The 16,339-nt window shown below is 38.5% G+C and overlaps 1 long non-coding RNA gene across 1 annotated transcript; it reads left to right on the top strand.

Moving 5' to 3' along the window:
* Positions 1-9,813: 9,813 nt before the first annotated feature.
* LOC116592525 lies at positions 9,814-16,110 on the top strand. The gene is made up of 3 exons (XR_004286503.1): positions 9,814-10,018; positions 10,143-10,395; positions 16,028-16,110. It is a non-coding gene; the product is annotated as an uncharacterized LOC116592525 (long non-coding RNA).
* The last annotated feature ends 229 nt before the right edge of the window (positions 16,111-16,339 follow it).

The following is a 16,339-nucleotide window of genomic DNA, read 5'->3' on the forward strand; positions in this document are numbered from 1 at the left end:
TTTCTGTACATTGACTTAGTATCCTTCATCAAAATCAAAAGCTTCTGCACAGCAAAGGAAACAGTCAACAAAACAAAGAGGCAACCCATGGAATGGGAGAACATATTTGCAAATGACAGTACAGACAAAAGGTTGATATCCAGGACCTATAAAGAACTCCTCAAACTCAACAGACACAAAACAGACAATCATATAAAAAAATGGGCAGAAGGTATGAACAGACCCTTCTCCAATGAAGACATACAAATGGCCATCAGACACATGAAAAAATGTTCATCATCACTAGCCATCAGGGATATTCAAATTAAAACCACATTGAGATACCACCATACACCAGTTAGAATGGCCAAAATTAGCAAGACAGGAAATGACATGTGTTGGAGGGGATGTGGAAAAAGGAGAACCCTCTTATACTGTTTGTGGGAATGCAAGTTGGTGCAGCCACTTTGGAGAACAGTGAGGAGATTTCTCAAGAAATTAAAAATAGAGCTTCCCTATGACCCTGCAATTGCACTACTGGGTATTTACCCCAAAGATAACAGATGTAGTGAAAAGAAGGGCCATCTGTACCCCAATGTTTATAGCAGCAATGCCCATGGTCGCCAAACTGTGGAAAGAATCAAGATGCCCTTCAACGGATGAATGGATAAGGAAGATGTAGTCCATATACACTATGGAGTATTATGCCTCCATCAGAAAGGGTGAATACCCAACTTTTATAGCAACATGGACGGGACTGGAAGAGACTATGCTGAGTGAAATAAGTCGAGCAGAGAGAGTCAATTGTCATATGGTTTCACTTAGTTGTGGAGCATAACAGATAACATGGGAGGACAAGGGGAGATGGAAAGGAGAAGGGAGTTGAGGGAAATTTGAAGGGGAGGTGAACCATGAGAGACTATGAAATACAAACTCTGTGAAAAACTATCTAAGGGTTTTGAAGGGGTGTGGGGTGGGAGGTTGGGGGAACCAGGTTGTGGATATTGGAGAGGGCATGGATTGCTTGGAGTACTGGGTGTGGTGCAAAAACAATGAATATTGTTATGCTGAAAATAAATTAAAAATTAAAAAAAAAAAACATAAGAGGGAGTCCTGGGTGACTCATTGTGTTAAAACCTCTGCCTTCGACTCAGGTCATGATTCCAGGGTCCTGGGATGGAGCCCCACATTGGGCTCTCTGCTCAGCAGCAAGCCTGCTTCCTCCTCTCTCTCTCTCTGACTTCCTCTCTGCCTACTTGTGATCTCTCTCTCTCTCTCTCTATGTCAAATAAATAAATAAATAAAAATCTTTTCAAAATCATAAGGAAGAGAAAATACACTTACAGTCATGCGTTTATTGAAAATACACTTACTGTCATGTGTTTATTGAAAAAATCTGCATATAACTGCACCCATTCAAACCATGTCAACTATACATTCTTTTTTTTAATATTTCATTTATTTTTTTGACAGAGAGAGAAGGACAGTGAGAGCACAAGTAGGCAGAGTGGCAGGCAAAGGGAGATGGAGAAGCAAGCTCCCTGCTGAAAACAGGGAGACTGATACAGAACACCATCCGAGGACCCTGGGATCATGACCTGAGCCCAAGGCAGTTGCTTAACTGACTGAGCCACCTAAGCACCCTATACATTCTATCATTTAATCATTTAGTCCTCATGCTCTTTTTAAGTTTTATCACTTGTCTGTAATATCCTTTACAGCAAGAAAGTTCCTGTTCAGAGCCATGTATTTAATTCCGATGTTGTGACTCTTAGTCTCTTTAAGTTTTGAACAGTTCCTTAGTCTTTTCCGGATTTTCATGACTTTTAATCTTTTGAAGAGTTAATTCCAGTAATGTAGAATGTCTTTCAGTGTAAGTTTTTCTTATGTTTCCTTATGATAAAATTCAGATCAGGGATGCCTGGGTGGCTCAGGCCATGATTCCAGGGTTCTGGGATTGAGTCTTGTATTGGGCTCTTATCTCATTGGGGAGCCTGCTTCTCCCTCTGCCTGCTGCTCCCCCTGTTTATGTTTTTTCTCCCATAATACTGAGTTTTCCAAACATGATTTTAATTGATTAACTTTCAATGTTTAAAAATTTTCCTATAAAGGTTTTCCATATATTTTTTACATTTATCCCAGTTATTTGATACTTTTGATCCTACCATAAATATTTTAAAAAATCAATTTCATTTCCTATTGCTAGGTTATAGAAATAAAATTATTTTGCATATTGAGCTTAGATTCACCTGTCTTGCTAAACTATCTTATTATATTATTTCTCACAGTTCTGGAGGCTGGGAAGTCCATATTCAAGGCACTGGCAGATTCAGTTTCCAGTGAGGGCCTGCTTCCTGGTTTATGGGTGGTGGTCTTCCTCCTGTTTCTTCATACTGCACAGGGCCATGGGAGTTCTCTCAGGACTCCATTATGAAGGCACTAATCCCATTCATGAGGGTTCCTCCTTCATGAGTAATCACTTCCCAAAGTCTCCACCTCCAAATATAATTACATTAAACACTAAGATTTAACACACTAATTTGGGAGCTGGAGGGACAGAAATATTCATTCTATACCAAGGCTTTTCCTTATTCTTTGCCAGGTAGACTTCTCCAATATGGCTTTTTACTTCATGAGGCCAGTAAGAAGATTTTCCCTGCAGGGAGGGCTCAGTCGTCTTGTAAGGATTTCACCTGCTTCAATCAGGCTTACATAGAATAATCCCTTTTTGATTAACTCAAAATTAACAGTTATATCTGCATGATTCCTTTACAGTTGCCATGTTCTAATGGCTAGAGTCAAGTCACAGATCTTGGCTAAACTTAAGGGAAAAGGATTATAAAAGGTGAAAACACCAAAGAACATTTATTATGGGGTCACCTAGGGTCTTTATTTGACAATTATATTAATAGATCCCTTATACTACTAGTTTTCTAAGTTTTATCATGGATGAATGTTGAATGAATGAAGGTTTATTTTGCATGTATTGAGATAATTTTTTTAATAATTTGTCAGTGTGGTGAATTACATTATGTGCTCATGTTAAACCATCCTTGCATTTCTCAGGAAAACTGAATTAAGTTGTGATTTCATTTATTTGATTCATACATTGCTACTATTGATATGCTAATATCTTAGGATTTTCTCCTGTCCATGGATAATGTTAATACAAGGAATTTTGAATATGTTTAACTCAATTTACTTGGCTTCAAACTTATGTTTATTGTTGCTTTGTGTTTTCTGTCTTGTATTTTTGAAAAATAATCAGCATTTTTATAACTCTCATATGATAGTCTCAATGTTCATTTAAATTGAACTATATATTTAACTTTTTTCCTCTCTTCTTACATCTCAGAATTTCTATTTGGGATTATTTGTCTTCTGCTTATTTATTTACATACTTTAAAATTTTCATGAGTGAGAACTGCCAGGTAAAGAACCTCTATTTAAAAATGTCTTTATTGGGCACCTGAATGGCTCAGTTGATTAAATATCTGGCTTTGGCTCAGGTCATGATTCCAGGGTCCTGGGATTGAGCCCCACTTCAGGCTCGCTGCTCAGTCTGGAGTTTTCTTCCACTCCGACTACCTCTCCCCACCACTTGTGCTCCCTCTTTCTCTCCTCTTCCCTCACTCTCTTACAAATGAATAAAAAAATTTTTAAATAAGTAAATGTCTTTATTTCCTCTTCCTCTTAATATACATTTTCACTGCATGGAGAATCCTAGGTGAATAGTTATTTTCTTTGATCATACAGAAAATGTCATTCCATTGCCCTTTGTCTTTCATAATTGCTCTTTAGAAATCAGGTGTATACCTGTTTCTACCTTGAACATAATCTGTTCCCCATTCTGCTCCTTTTCCCCACAATTTTTGCTTACTTTAAGGATTTTACTCATGGGAGGAAAACACCCCCCTTTTTTTGTTTACTGCAGGTATACTCTTATGTGTCTAGATTGGGATGTCTTATTATTTATCTTAATAATGTTCCATACTTAGAATTGCATTTACAACAGCTCCAAAAACCACAATATACTTAGGAATAAGCCTAACCAAAGAGGCAAAGGATCTGTACTCTAGAAACTACAGAACACTTATGAAGGAAATTGAGGAGATGAAATCACATCCCATAATCATGGATTGGAAGAATAAACATCCTTAAAATGTCTATGCTGCCCAAAGCACAATTTACACTTTCAATACAATCTCTATCAAAACACCATAGACATTTTTCACAGAGCTAAAACAAATAATTCTAAAATCTGTGTGGAACCAGAAAACACCCCAAATAGCCAAAGGAATGTTGGAGAAAAACAACAACAACAACAACAACAAAACTGAGACATCACAATGCCTGACTTTAAGCTATATTACAAAGCCATAGTCATCAAGACAGTATGGTATTGACACAAAAACAGACACACAGATCAATGGAACAGAATAGAGAGCCCAGAAATGGACTCTATGGTCAACTGATCCTCGACAAAGCAAGAAAGAACATCCAATGGAAAAAAAGATATTTTCTTCAATAAATGATGCTGGGAAAACTCTATAACCACATGCAGAAGAATTAAACTAGACCATTCTCTTACACCATACACAAAGATAAAATGGATGAAAGACCTCAACATGAGAGGAATCCATCCAAATCTTAGAGGAGAACATAGGCAGTAACCTCTTTGACACTGGCCACAACTTCTTTCAAGATGCCTCTCTAAAGGTAGGGGAAATAGAAGCAAAATGAATTTTGAGACTTCCATCAAGATAAGTTTTTGCACAGCATAGGGAATAGTCAACAAAACTAAGAGGAAAGCCACAGAATAGAAGATATTTGCAAATGACATTTTGGATAAAGGGCTAATATCCTAGATCTATAAAGAAATTCTCAAATTCAACACCCAAAAAACAATCCAGTCAAGTAATGGGCAGAAGACATGAACAGACACTTCTGCAAATAATACATCCAAATGGCTAACAGACACATGAAAAAATATTCAACTTCACTAGCCATCAGGGAAATTCAAATCAAAATGACAATGAGATGCCACCTTACACTGGTTAGAATGGCCAGAATTAACAAGATAGGAAACAAGTTTTGGTGAGATTGTGGAGAAAGGGGAATCCTCTTGTGTTGTTGGTGGAAATTTAAGCTTGTACAGCCACTCTGGAAAACAGTGTGGGCGTTACTCAAGACATTAAAAGGAGAGCTACCCTATGACCCAACAATTGCACTATTAGGTCTTTACCCCAAAGATAAGGATGTAAAAGAAGGGGCACAGCACCCCAATGTTCATAACTGCAATGTCCATAATAGCCAAACAGTGGAAGGAAGCAAGATGCCCTTCAACAGATGAATGGACGAAGAAGATGTGGTTTATATATACAATGGAATATTACTCAGCCATCAGAAAGGATGAATGCCCACCATTGCATTGACATGGATGGAACTGGAGGGAATTGTGTTAAGTGAAATCAGTCATGCAGAGAAAGACAATTACCATATGGTTTCATTCATATGTGGAACATAAAGAATAGAGTTGAAGACCACAGGGAAGGGAGAGAAAATGGAATGGGGAGAAATCAGAGAGGGAGACAAATCATGAGAGACTCTGGAATCTGGGAAACAAACAAGGGAGTAACACGGCGGGCATGTGTTGGGATGAGCACTGGGTGTTATGTGCAACTAATAAATCATTGAACACTACAACAAAAATTTATGATGTACTATATCCTGTCTAACAACATAATAAATTTCATTTAGCTTTTTGAATCTATGATTTGGTGTCTCAAAACATATTCAGACTTTCTTACCTAAACTTCATATCTCTTAACATCTTTTTCATGTTTCCATGGTTATTTTTTGGTCTCTCTCCTTATATTCTCAATTATTTCTTCTGTTTTCCTAGTTAATTGTCACCTCTGCCGTATCCAGTCTGCTGTCTGACCTAGCCATAGGAATTTAAATTGGGGTAATTGCATTTTAAATACATTTTCTTTGGGTCTTTAAAAAGTCTATTAGAATAATTAGTTTTTAATTATTTGAGAATATGGGGTTTTTTATTCATTAACTGAGGGTTTTCTGTTTTTTAAGATTTTATATATTTATTTGACAGAGAGAGACACAGTGAGAGAGGGAACACAAGCAGGGGGAGTGAGAGAAGGAGAAGCGGGCTCCCTGCAGAGTGGGGACCCCAATGCAGGACTTAATCCCAGGACCCTGGGATCATAACCTAAGCTGAAGGTAGATGCTCAATGACTGAGCCACCCAGGCGCCCAACGATCTGCTTTTAAAAAGAAATAAAGGTTAAGTTTAGGGACCACTAATCAGACAATAGGAATAACTACATTTTTGTTCTTTTTAAAAAAATTTTTAGCTGTAAAATGTACAATGTGAAAGCCAGACAAACACCCCACTAAAAAGGAGAATTACAGGCCAGTGTCTCTGATGAACATGACTATCAAATAAAATTGAATAATACATTAAAAGAAGTATTCACCATGATCAAGTGGGTTTTATTCCTATGTTGCAGGAGTGGTTCAATATTCACAGATCAATGTGATACAACACATTAATAAAAGGATAAGAACCATATGATTCTCTATATGGAGGCATAAAAAACACTTGACAAAATGTAGCATCTGTTCGTGATAAAAACTCTCAGTGAAGTAGAGATAGATGGAACCTACCACATAGGTCATATAAGGTCATATAAGAAAGACCCACAGATCATAAAGGTCATATAAGAAAGACCCATAGCTAATATCATCCTGAATTGGGAAAAACTGAGAGCTTTCCCCCTATGGTCAGGAACAAGATGGATATCCTTTCTCACCATTACTATTTAACATAGTACTGGCAGTCTTAGCCTCAGCAATCAGACAACAAAAAGAATTAAAATGCATCCAAATTGTCAAGGAAAAAATCAAGCTTTCACTATTTGCAGATGACATGATACCCTATGTAGAAAACCTGAAAGACTCCACCAAAAGAATTGCTAGAACTAATACATGAATTCAGCAAAGTCACAGGACATAAAATCAACATACAGAAATCTTTTGTATTTCTATACAACAATAATGAAGCAGCAGAAAAAGAAATCAAGGAATTGATACCATTTGCAATTGCATAAAAATAATTAGATACTTAAGAATAAACCTAAACAAAGAGGTAAAATGTCTGTATTCAGAAAACTACAGAACACTTATGAAAGAAATTGAAGAAGATGAAAAGAATTGGAAAAACATTCCATGCTCGTGGATTGGAACAAATGTTGTTAAAATGTCTATGCTACCAAAAGCAATCTACACATTTAACACAATCCCTATCAAAATACCACCTGTGTTTTTCACAGAACTAGAACAAACAATCCTAAAATGCATATGAAACCACAAAAGACCTTGAGTAGCCAAAGCACTCCTGAACAAGGAAAAGCAAACCTGGAGGCATCATGATTCTAGATATCAAGCTATATTACAGAGCTGTAGTCATCAACACCGTATACTACTGGCACAAAACCAGATATGTAGATCAATGGAACAGTAGAGAAAACCCAGAAATGGATCCACAACTACATGGTCAACTAAGCTTCAATAATGCGGGAAAGAATACCCAATGGATATTCAACAAATGGTTTGGAAAAACTGGATAACGACATGCAGAAGAATGAAACTGAAGCACTTTCTTATGCCATACATAAAAGTTAATTCAAAATGGTTGAAGGAACGAAATTTGAAATAGGAAACCATCAAACTCCTGGAGGAGAACATAGGCAGGAACCTCTTCGACCTTGGCTAGAGCAGCTTCTTACTAGACACATCACCAGAGGCAAGGGAAACAAAACAAAAAAGGAACTAGTGGGACTTCATCAAGATAAAAACCTTGTGCACAGTGAAGGAAACAATAAAGCTAAAAGGCAGCCTATGGAATGGGAGAAGATATTTGCAAATGGCATATCTGATACAGGGTTAGTATCCAAAATCTATAAGGAACTTACCAAACTCAACACCCAGAAAACAAATAATCCAGTTAAGAAATGGGAGGAAGATATGAATAGACACCTTTACAAAGAAGACTTCTGGATGGCTAACAGACACATGAAAAGATATTCAACATCACTCATCACCAGGGAAATGCAAATCAAAACCACAATGAGATACCACCTCTTGCCTGCCAGAATGGCTAAAATTAACAACGAACAAAATAACAGGTGTTAGCAAGAATGTGGAGAAAGGGGAACACCCTTGCACTTTTGGTGGGAATGAAAACTGGTGCAGCTACTCTGGAAGACGGTATGGAGTTTCCTCAGAAAGTTAAAAATAGAACTACCCTATGATCCAGCAATTATACTACTTGTTATTTACCCAAAGGATACAAAAATACAGATTCAAAGAAGTATAGTTCCCCTGATGTTTATGGCAGCTTTATCAACAATAGGCAAACTATGGAAAGAACCCAAATGTGCATTGACTGATGAATGGATAGAGAAGATGTAGTATATATGTACGATGGAATATTACTCAGCCATTAAAAATAATAAAATCTTACCTTTTGCACAGATGTGGATGGAACTAGAGTGTATTTCGCTAAGCAAAATAAGTCAGTCAAATAAGTCAGGGCACCAAGTGTGGGGTGTGGGTGGCATGGTTGTCTTTGGCTAAGGCCACTAGGGTTCACAGCATTGACAACACTGTTGCCCTTGGTAAGCATTCAAGGGATCCACAGTGGATTCCACGGTAGTTGGGGTCCTCAGTGACACTTTCAGGTACAATGGCTAGGGACCAGGCATGTAGTGATGGTGGCCAGAGCTCGTGGTGGCATACTTGGCTGCAGAGTCTAGCTGCAAGTGCCTCTGTTGTGTCATGTGTCACTTGGGCACATCATGCAGTGGTGGGGTCATGAAAGGCAGGAAAGGACAGGCCCAGCTACGGGCTCACTGGCATGCACTACTGTAGCTGTTGCGTATTGCCATGCATGCACAGTAGAGTAGACCATTGACAGGATTCAAACCTGGGATGTGTGCGTACACAGCTGGTGGTGCTAGTGACAGAATACAGGGCCTAATCCAGGCCCACAAGCACTTACAGAATCCCTGGTTGTTGGTGTGCTCCCCTATGCCTCCACAATCTTACTCCAAGGCCTGCACACTTCAGCAGAGGCCAGTGACAATTGTCAGGCTTGCCAGGCTTGCAGTGTGCAAGTGCACAGGTAGGTGGGCTAGCCCCAAGTGCACACATGGTGGTGGGGTAAGTGTCAGGGTTCTGGACTGGCATCTTACACTTGTGCAACAACAGAGGTCTGGGCTAGCTGCTGGTGCAATTTCCAGGCTCTTTTTGCAGCCAGGGGGATTTATAGGGAAGAGACCCCGACAACAGGTGTCAGCAAACGCCAATACCTGAAAGCTGGTGAAAACTGCAGGTTTTTACCTTAGTGAAATTTAGTGAAACTTACTTCCATGGAGGCTAAGTTGGCAATTGATTTCTTCACTGACAAAACGTGCTGGGCTTCACTGCAGTGGGTCCTGCTACGTGGCTGCTATTAGTAGCTATTGTGTTTCTTGTTGTTCCTGGCCATCTCTGCATATCTCACTTTTGTTGGTCTCTGGGTGGGGTAAAACTGAAGTGGGACCTTTGTGCAGTATCCTGAAAGCCTGGAGAAGCTGGTCCCTCACTCTGCTTTTCCTCTTCTGGTAAGTAGAACTCTTTCTGGCTGGGGACTCTTGGCACTGAGCAGTGCCAGCTTGAGGGGTGAGATGATGCAGGCAAAATGAAACGTTCTTCTTTTCTTGTGCAATTATTCTCAAGTTTTTTTTTTTGTTTCACTGTGTTGCTAAGATTTCTTAAGAGGACTCCTAAGCCATTTTTGTTCATGGATAGCTTTCTGACTATTAATCTTTGTGAAGGAATGGAGGTCTCTTACATCATTATTTTGGTGATGTCACTCCCACCTTTCCCAGATTTTTAAATGCACTCCAAAATTTGTGAATCATTGTGCAAGATAGTAAAGGAGGGAGAAGTCAAGAACCATGTTTTATTGATCTTGGGTCAGCACAATTCCTTATATTGACAGTCATTAAAAATTTATGTTATTTACTTATCATCACTGTTACTTTTAGAATTAACTTTGGATTTAAAAGCTATAACATTTTTATTTTTTTTTTTATCAAGCTCTAGAAGGCCATACCACAGTCTGGGGAGTCATCAGTGCCATCGCTGTCCATCAAAGTCAGCTATTCTCATCACCAGATCATCTCAGAAGAGCAGGAGAGGCCCCTACAGAGCATCTATTTGACTCATGTTGACCCATTAAGAGTACAGTACAAGACTCACCATGGGAATGTCTGCTGGAGATCCCACTAAAGTGGAGACCTTGGCAAACACCATTGGAAGAAATAAGCAACAGGGGACTCCTGTTCTGAAGGTTGGTCAGTGAAAGGCAGCAGTGGCCACACCGAATCTGCATTGGGAATAGTGGGCCTCATTAAGCAGCACTATGTAGAGATCCTTCTATATTTGCACTATTTAGACAGTGTAAACTGCATAAACACTAAGAGTTTGAATCTGTCCATTGCAGCAAGCCTGGAGGCTTGCAAAGAGTCCCCAAAATTTATCAGGGGAGCTAGGGTTAACAATTTTGGATTTGTGGGGAACAAACGTTCATGTTGTCATTGGTTGTCATTAGTTCATGGGTTGAAGCAGTAATCTCAGAATCTTAGGAGGCTAAATGAAACATTTCTATAGGCTGCATGTTCCAGGGAGTCCCTACAGCTCCCAATGGAAGACATGGCTTATTATCTGGGCCAAAGAATTTGGATACAACCTTAACTGGCCATACTTTTATGAAGGTTTGAAACAACTCCAATAGGTTATCTAAAATATTGGTTTGATCAAAAGAATCTTAAGACTTATTTAAAAAGTCTTCAGTTGTAGCACAAAAGTAAAAGGGGAAAGTGCAAAGATCTGAGGTAACAAAGAAATTTTTAAAAAATCAAATACATGGATATATAGTAGAAGATGAAATTGTAAACTAGATCATACAGGGTGCTTTGTAGACTGTCTTTAAAAATGTGTGTTTTACGTATGATAGGACGTCACTGAAAGATTTTTTTTTAAGATTTTATTTATTTATTTGAAAGAGAGAGATAGTGAGAGCACAAGCAGAGAGGAGAGGGATTGTTTTATTTACTTTTTAGCTGTTATGCACAATGTTATGAACATTTTTTTCAAAGATTTCATTTATTAATTTGAGAGAGAGAAAGAAAGAATGAGAGAGAGAGAGCGAGCCTGAAAGGAGAGGTCAGCGGGAGAAGCAGACTCCTCACCGAAAAGTGAGCCTGATGCAGGATTCAGTCCTGGGGTTCCAGGATCATGACCTGAGCCAAACGCAGTCACCCAACAAACAGCTACCCAGGTGCGCTGCTATGGACATTATTGGGTAATCCTAACTGGTTTTGGGGGTCATGATCATGGGCCCCAGACAAGCAACATAGGTTGACTAGTAAAGTTGAAACATATTTTTCAGATACTTTTGAGTTTCTACTATGACTTTTGATGACTTTAAGTGCTGAGATTTGGAACATAATTATGTTTGGGTTAACTATCCTAAGACTTGGGGATTGTTTTATTTTTGTTAATGTGTAGGTGTGAAAAACAATTGCTGTGTAATTTTATATGCTGTAGATCCTTCATAGTGAGGCTGCTGAGCTGTGTGGCAAGCAAACAGACACAAAATATGAGGTCCTGAACTGCAGCCAGTCTAGAGAAAGTCAGTCCAGGCTGCAGCTGCTTAAAGAATGAAGACATGGGGTGCCTGGGTGGCTCAGTGGGTTAAAGCCTCTGCCTTCAGCTCAGGTCATGATTTCAGGGTCCTGGGATCGAGTCCCATATCAGACTCTCTGCTCAGCAGGGAGCCTGCTTCCCTCTCTCTCTCTGCCTGCCTCTCTGCCTACTTGTGATCTCTCTCTGTGTGCCAAAAAAATAAATAAATCCTTTAAAAAAAAAGAATGAAGACATGGAAAATTCATTTAACTGAAATTGAGCAGAATGAGCAGTTGAGGAAAATGATTATTTAGACTTTAAACTGCAATTGGGGACTTTAATTTCTTGGATTCATAATGCACAGGGACAGCAGAATTTTTTCACACTTTAGCCCTTTGGGACTTCAGCTAAAAGATTTTGGATTTTAATTTTTTAAGATTTATATCTTTTAATTATATCACTGGGAAATTAACAATGGGTTTTTTTATTGATTTTAGGAGTATCACATGTTGATATATGATTTTTGGAATATTTTAATTTAATTTGGAAGATTTAATTTCATTTTAATGTTTTATTGTTGTTATTTAACCTCACTGCAGAAACTCTGAGAGGCTATGTTGGGCAATATAGCTGGACAAATTTTCGAATAAGAAATAGAACAGAAGTGAATGTTCATCTTTAAATTCAGAATGGCCACTGAGATCATTCAATTAATATACCATTCTGTCCCATTTCAGAGCTTAAAGCAAAATCTAATTCTATTAGCAGTAAGAAAGGTCCTAGAAAGTCCTAGAGAGATCCACAAATGAGTATGAAAGGGCCATTATTTTCTTATAACAAATATTTTATTCACTATGGTAAATGCATATTAATTCTATGCTAATAATGCCTCATGGACTGAATTTTAGAAGATATCTAAAAAAAAAAATCGGAAACCCACATTTAGAATAAAATTTTTTAAAAATGCCCCACAAGATAACTCTTCTATGCAAAGGTAAAGGAAAATACAAGGAATGATGATTGTATTATCACTCACTCTTCCATCTGGGAGATGGAAAATTTCTTTTGCTGTAGATGTTTTAAGCAGTTAGATGACAGAGACATTCAAATGTGAAAAAAAAATAGTTCTGGATTTTCCTCTCTTACCTGAATCACAGCTACTTTCACTGCCAGGAGTGTAAAAATGGTGATTGCGTTTTGGCCCTTCAGCTTTTTCTCCTTGGGCCAAAGTGGAAGATAAATTTGACCATTCTTCCAAGTGTGGACCTTGAGCCCTTTTTGCCAAGATGGGAAAGAGGCTAGAAACCAGCTATGCTCTTTCTGCTCCAGACCTGTCAGCACTGCGGGTTTTCCAGAATTTTCCCACTTGCTGCTACTTTGCATACTTTTCTCCAGAAAGGGAGTCCCTTTTCCATTCCTGGCATTATACCTTAATTTGGTGCAAGATTGTGTTATAAGATTGGACCTTTTGTTTGTTTGTTTGTTTCATCATGAAAGACCTGTTCTTTACTGTTTTTATTTTTTAAGTTCATGTCATTCACTTTCAAGAGTCATTTCGAAAGGGATTTCAAGAAGGGCACCTGGGTGGCTCAGCTGGTTAAGCATCTGACTCTTGATTTCGGCTCAGGTGGTCATCACATGGGTCGTGATCTCATGGGTTGTGGAATTGGTCCCCATGTCAGGCTCCACGCTCAGTGGGAAGTCTGCTTGAGATTCTCTCTCTCCTTCCCTCTCCTTCTGCCCCCCCTTGCATGCATGCTTGCTCTCTCTCTCTCTTTATTTATTATTAAATAAATCTTTAAAGAAAGAGAGAGATTTCAAAAATTTGTGCATATATGGCCATTTTATCCTGACTTTAGGATACTTAAAAATGTTTCATTATCTCCTTTAAAAAAAAGTCTGGAATATTTGTTTAGTTAATGTACGGACACCATGCAAGGTTCTGAAGCAGAATGTCCTATACATTAAAAGCCATCTCTGGAATTTTGAAGTTAGAGAAAAATTCTGCAAAATATCCCATCTAGCTGTCTAATTCTAGTAGTGTTAGGAAGCTCACCTACTTTTTTTTCTTTTTCAAAGATGATTAAATATTACACAGTCAGAATTTCACATTCCACCTGGCATATGGTGAGTGTTCAACAAATGTTGGCTTTTATTATTACTACTCTTTAATTTTCTCAGCCACATGTGATCATCACACAACAATTTTACCCTATGCTTATGTAATACCTTTTTACTCTCCTTCTCTCTTCCCTCCCTGGCTCTTCCATTCTTCACTTTTTTTTCTTTTCTTCTTGCTCTGGTAAGCTCCACAATCATCCTCTAAGTCTGCTACTATTTCTATTCTCATTGTTCCTATCAATAACTCCCGTCAGGAAAATAGTGCAAATTTGTACATTTACTTTAAAAAAAAAAGATTCCATTTATTTATTTGAGAGAGAGAAAGAAAGCACATGAGTTGTGGGGGTTGGGATGAGGGAGAGGGAGAAGCAGGCTCCTGGTTGAGCAGGGAGCCCTACATGGGGCTAGATCCTAGGACCCTGAGATCATGACCTGAGCTAAAGGCAGATGCTAAACTAACTGAGCCATGCAGGCTCTCCTGTATATTTACTTTCTAGTACTATAAAGTACAAATGTGTTTCTTGTATTTTTAAGATTTTATTTATTTACTTATTTATTTATTTATTCATTCATTCATTCATTTGATTGAGAGAGACAGCAAGAGCAGGAACACAAGCAGGCAGAGTGGAAGAGGGAGAAGCAGGCTTCCCAAAGAGCAGTGAGTCTGAAGAGGGGCTCCATTCCAGGACCCTGAATTCATGACCTGAGCCAAAGGCGGATGCTTAATGACTGAGCCACCTAGGTGCCCACGAACATGTTTCTTAATGAGGTATATTATTAAATTTGAACATAAATTATTTAAATTACTGTATCAACTTATACTAGGAGGTCCTATATGTTAGTATAAATGCAGAACACCCAAATATTATTACTTATAGGGATATCCTTTTAGTCTTCATGGACAGGTGTGAAGTATAGGGATGCCTTTATAATGCAGAAGAAGGTCTGCTTCTAGTTGGCACCATTTTGTATTCAAAGTAAGGATGCTTGTTAGTTAGTTCATGGCATTTTCCTTTAGTCTATAAAATGTGCAGCATTTGGGAGGACATTTTAGCTCATGCTCATCTTATGTCTTTGGTCACTCCAAACATTTCTGGGAAGAAGGATTTTAACACTTTCCATAGCGTTACATTTTCTGGAAGTCAACCTATACTTTCATGGACTCTTAAAAAAAATCCAGTCGTATGTTGTTTCCAGTGCTTGGAATAATCTCTCAAAGACATTTGCTGATTATCATGTTAATGCCTAAAAAATGTCTTAGAGCTCTTTTCCATGAATGCATTACCTTAGCATTCAGAATTAAGATCTGTCTCTGATTCAAAAATCAAAGTATAATCATGGAAACTATTTTTTCAGGAAATTAGATTTTTCTGGCTGAGATAGCAATAAATCTGATTGACAAGGAAACTCTCCACATGAACAATATTCTAAAGTAGGAATAAGAGGTTTTATCTGGGAATTTCAGAACACTGAGAGAAACTATTGTTTAAGGTGGGCCTGATTTTGGCAATGATTCTTTAATATATTGAAAAAGTGAGATAAAATTTTTATTTTTACTTCTTTGTAACCACAAGATGGCACCAGTTTCCTATTTTTAAACTTCTGGCACTGCTATTTTTCATTTTTTACGTTTTTTAAAGATTACAAGCTGTTTAGGGACATTTGGTTATAACTCTCCCTCAAATACGGGCTCATAGACTATAAGGCTAGAGTTACAGTATTAAATAAGAATTTGTAGGTGGAATAAGATTTATAATATGCATCGCATATGCACAGGATTAATTGGTTTAAATGGTTGAAATCTCAGCCCAAGGGAAAGGAGTTTCTCTGGGGGGTTTGTAAATGAAAGGGCGTTGGGCAACTTAAACTGGGTTACACCACGAGAAGTCAGATGTAAAGTGGTCTTGGCCAGGAGTTCCCTGTCTGGTCCAAGGGTATGAGCTGGCAGAGAATATAGGCAGGAGGAGAAGGAGGCTAAGAATGTCAGCTGTGCTGAGAGTTGAACTCTCCTAGAAATGATATTTTGAAGTGAGGGGAGTACTGAGGTTGTGTTTGAGGAAGGAGAAGGGAGAGATCAGTGTGCCTAAGCGTGCCTAAAGCAGAAGCAAAAAGTAAAAGGCAATTCCACCCACTTTTCAGCTCTGACCTAACTCTGTTAACATATTCTGGTTTAGCAAACTGTCTTTGGCCTAGAAAGGACAAATGAAGGGGAGACAAGATGGCAGGGAAGTAGGAGGACGCGCCCTTTCAACCTGTACCCTAAAGTGAGCTGATTACCTTCCAAAGAACTCTGATCACCCACGAAATCAGCCTGAGATCAGAATTATACACGTATGGATCTCTACCGGAGCAGAAGACGCCAGTGGGCAGGTAAAGTGGAGTGGGAAAGTCAGACTAACATCGGAAGATAAACAAAAGGGGGAAGGAGCCACCAGAGGTGACCCATTGGAAAGTAATATCCCAATACGAGAGTGCCCTGCGTCTGA

The sequence above is a fragment of the Mustela erminea genome, chromosome 6 (assembly GCF_009829155.1).
Source record: "Mustela erminea isolate mMusErm1 chromosome 6, mMusErm1.Pri, whole genome shotgun sequence".
Taxonomy (NCBI): Eukaryota; Metazoa; Chordata; class Mammalia; order Carnivora; family Mustelidae; genus Mustela; species Mustela erminea.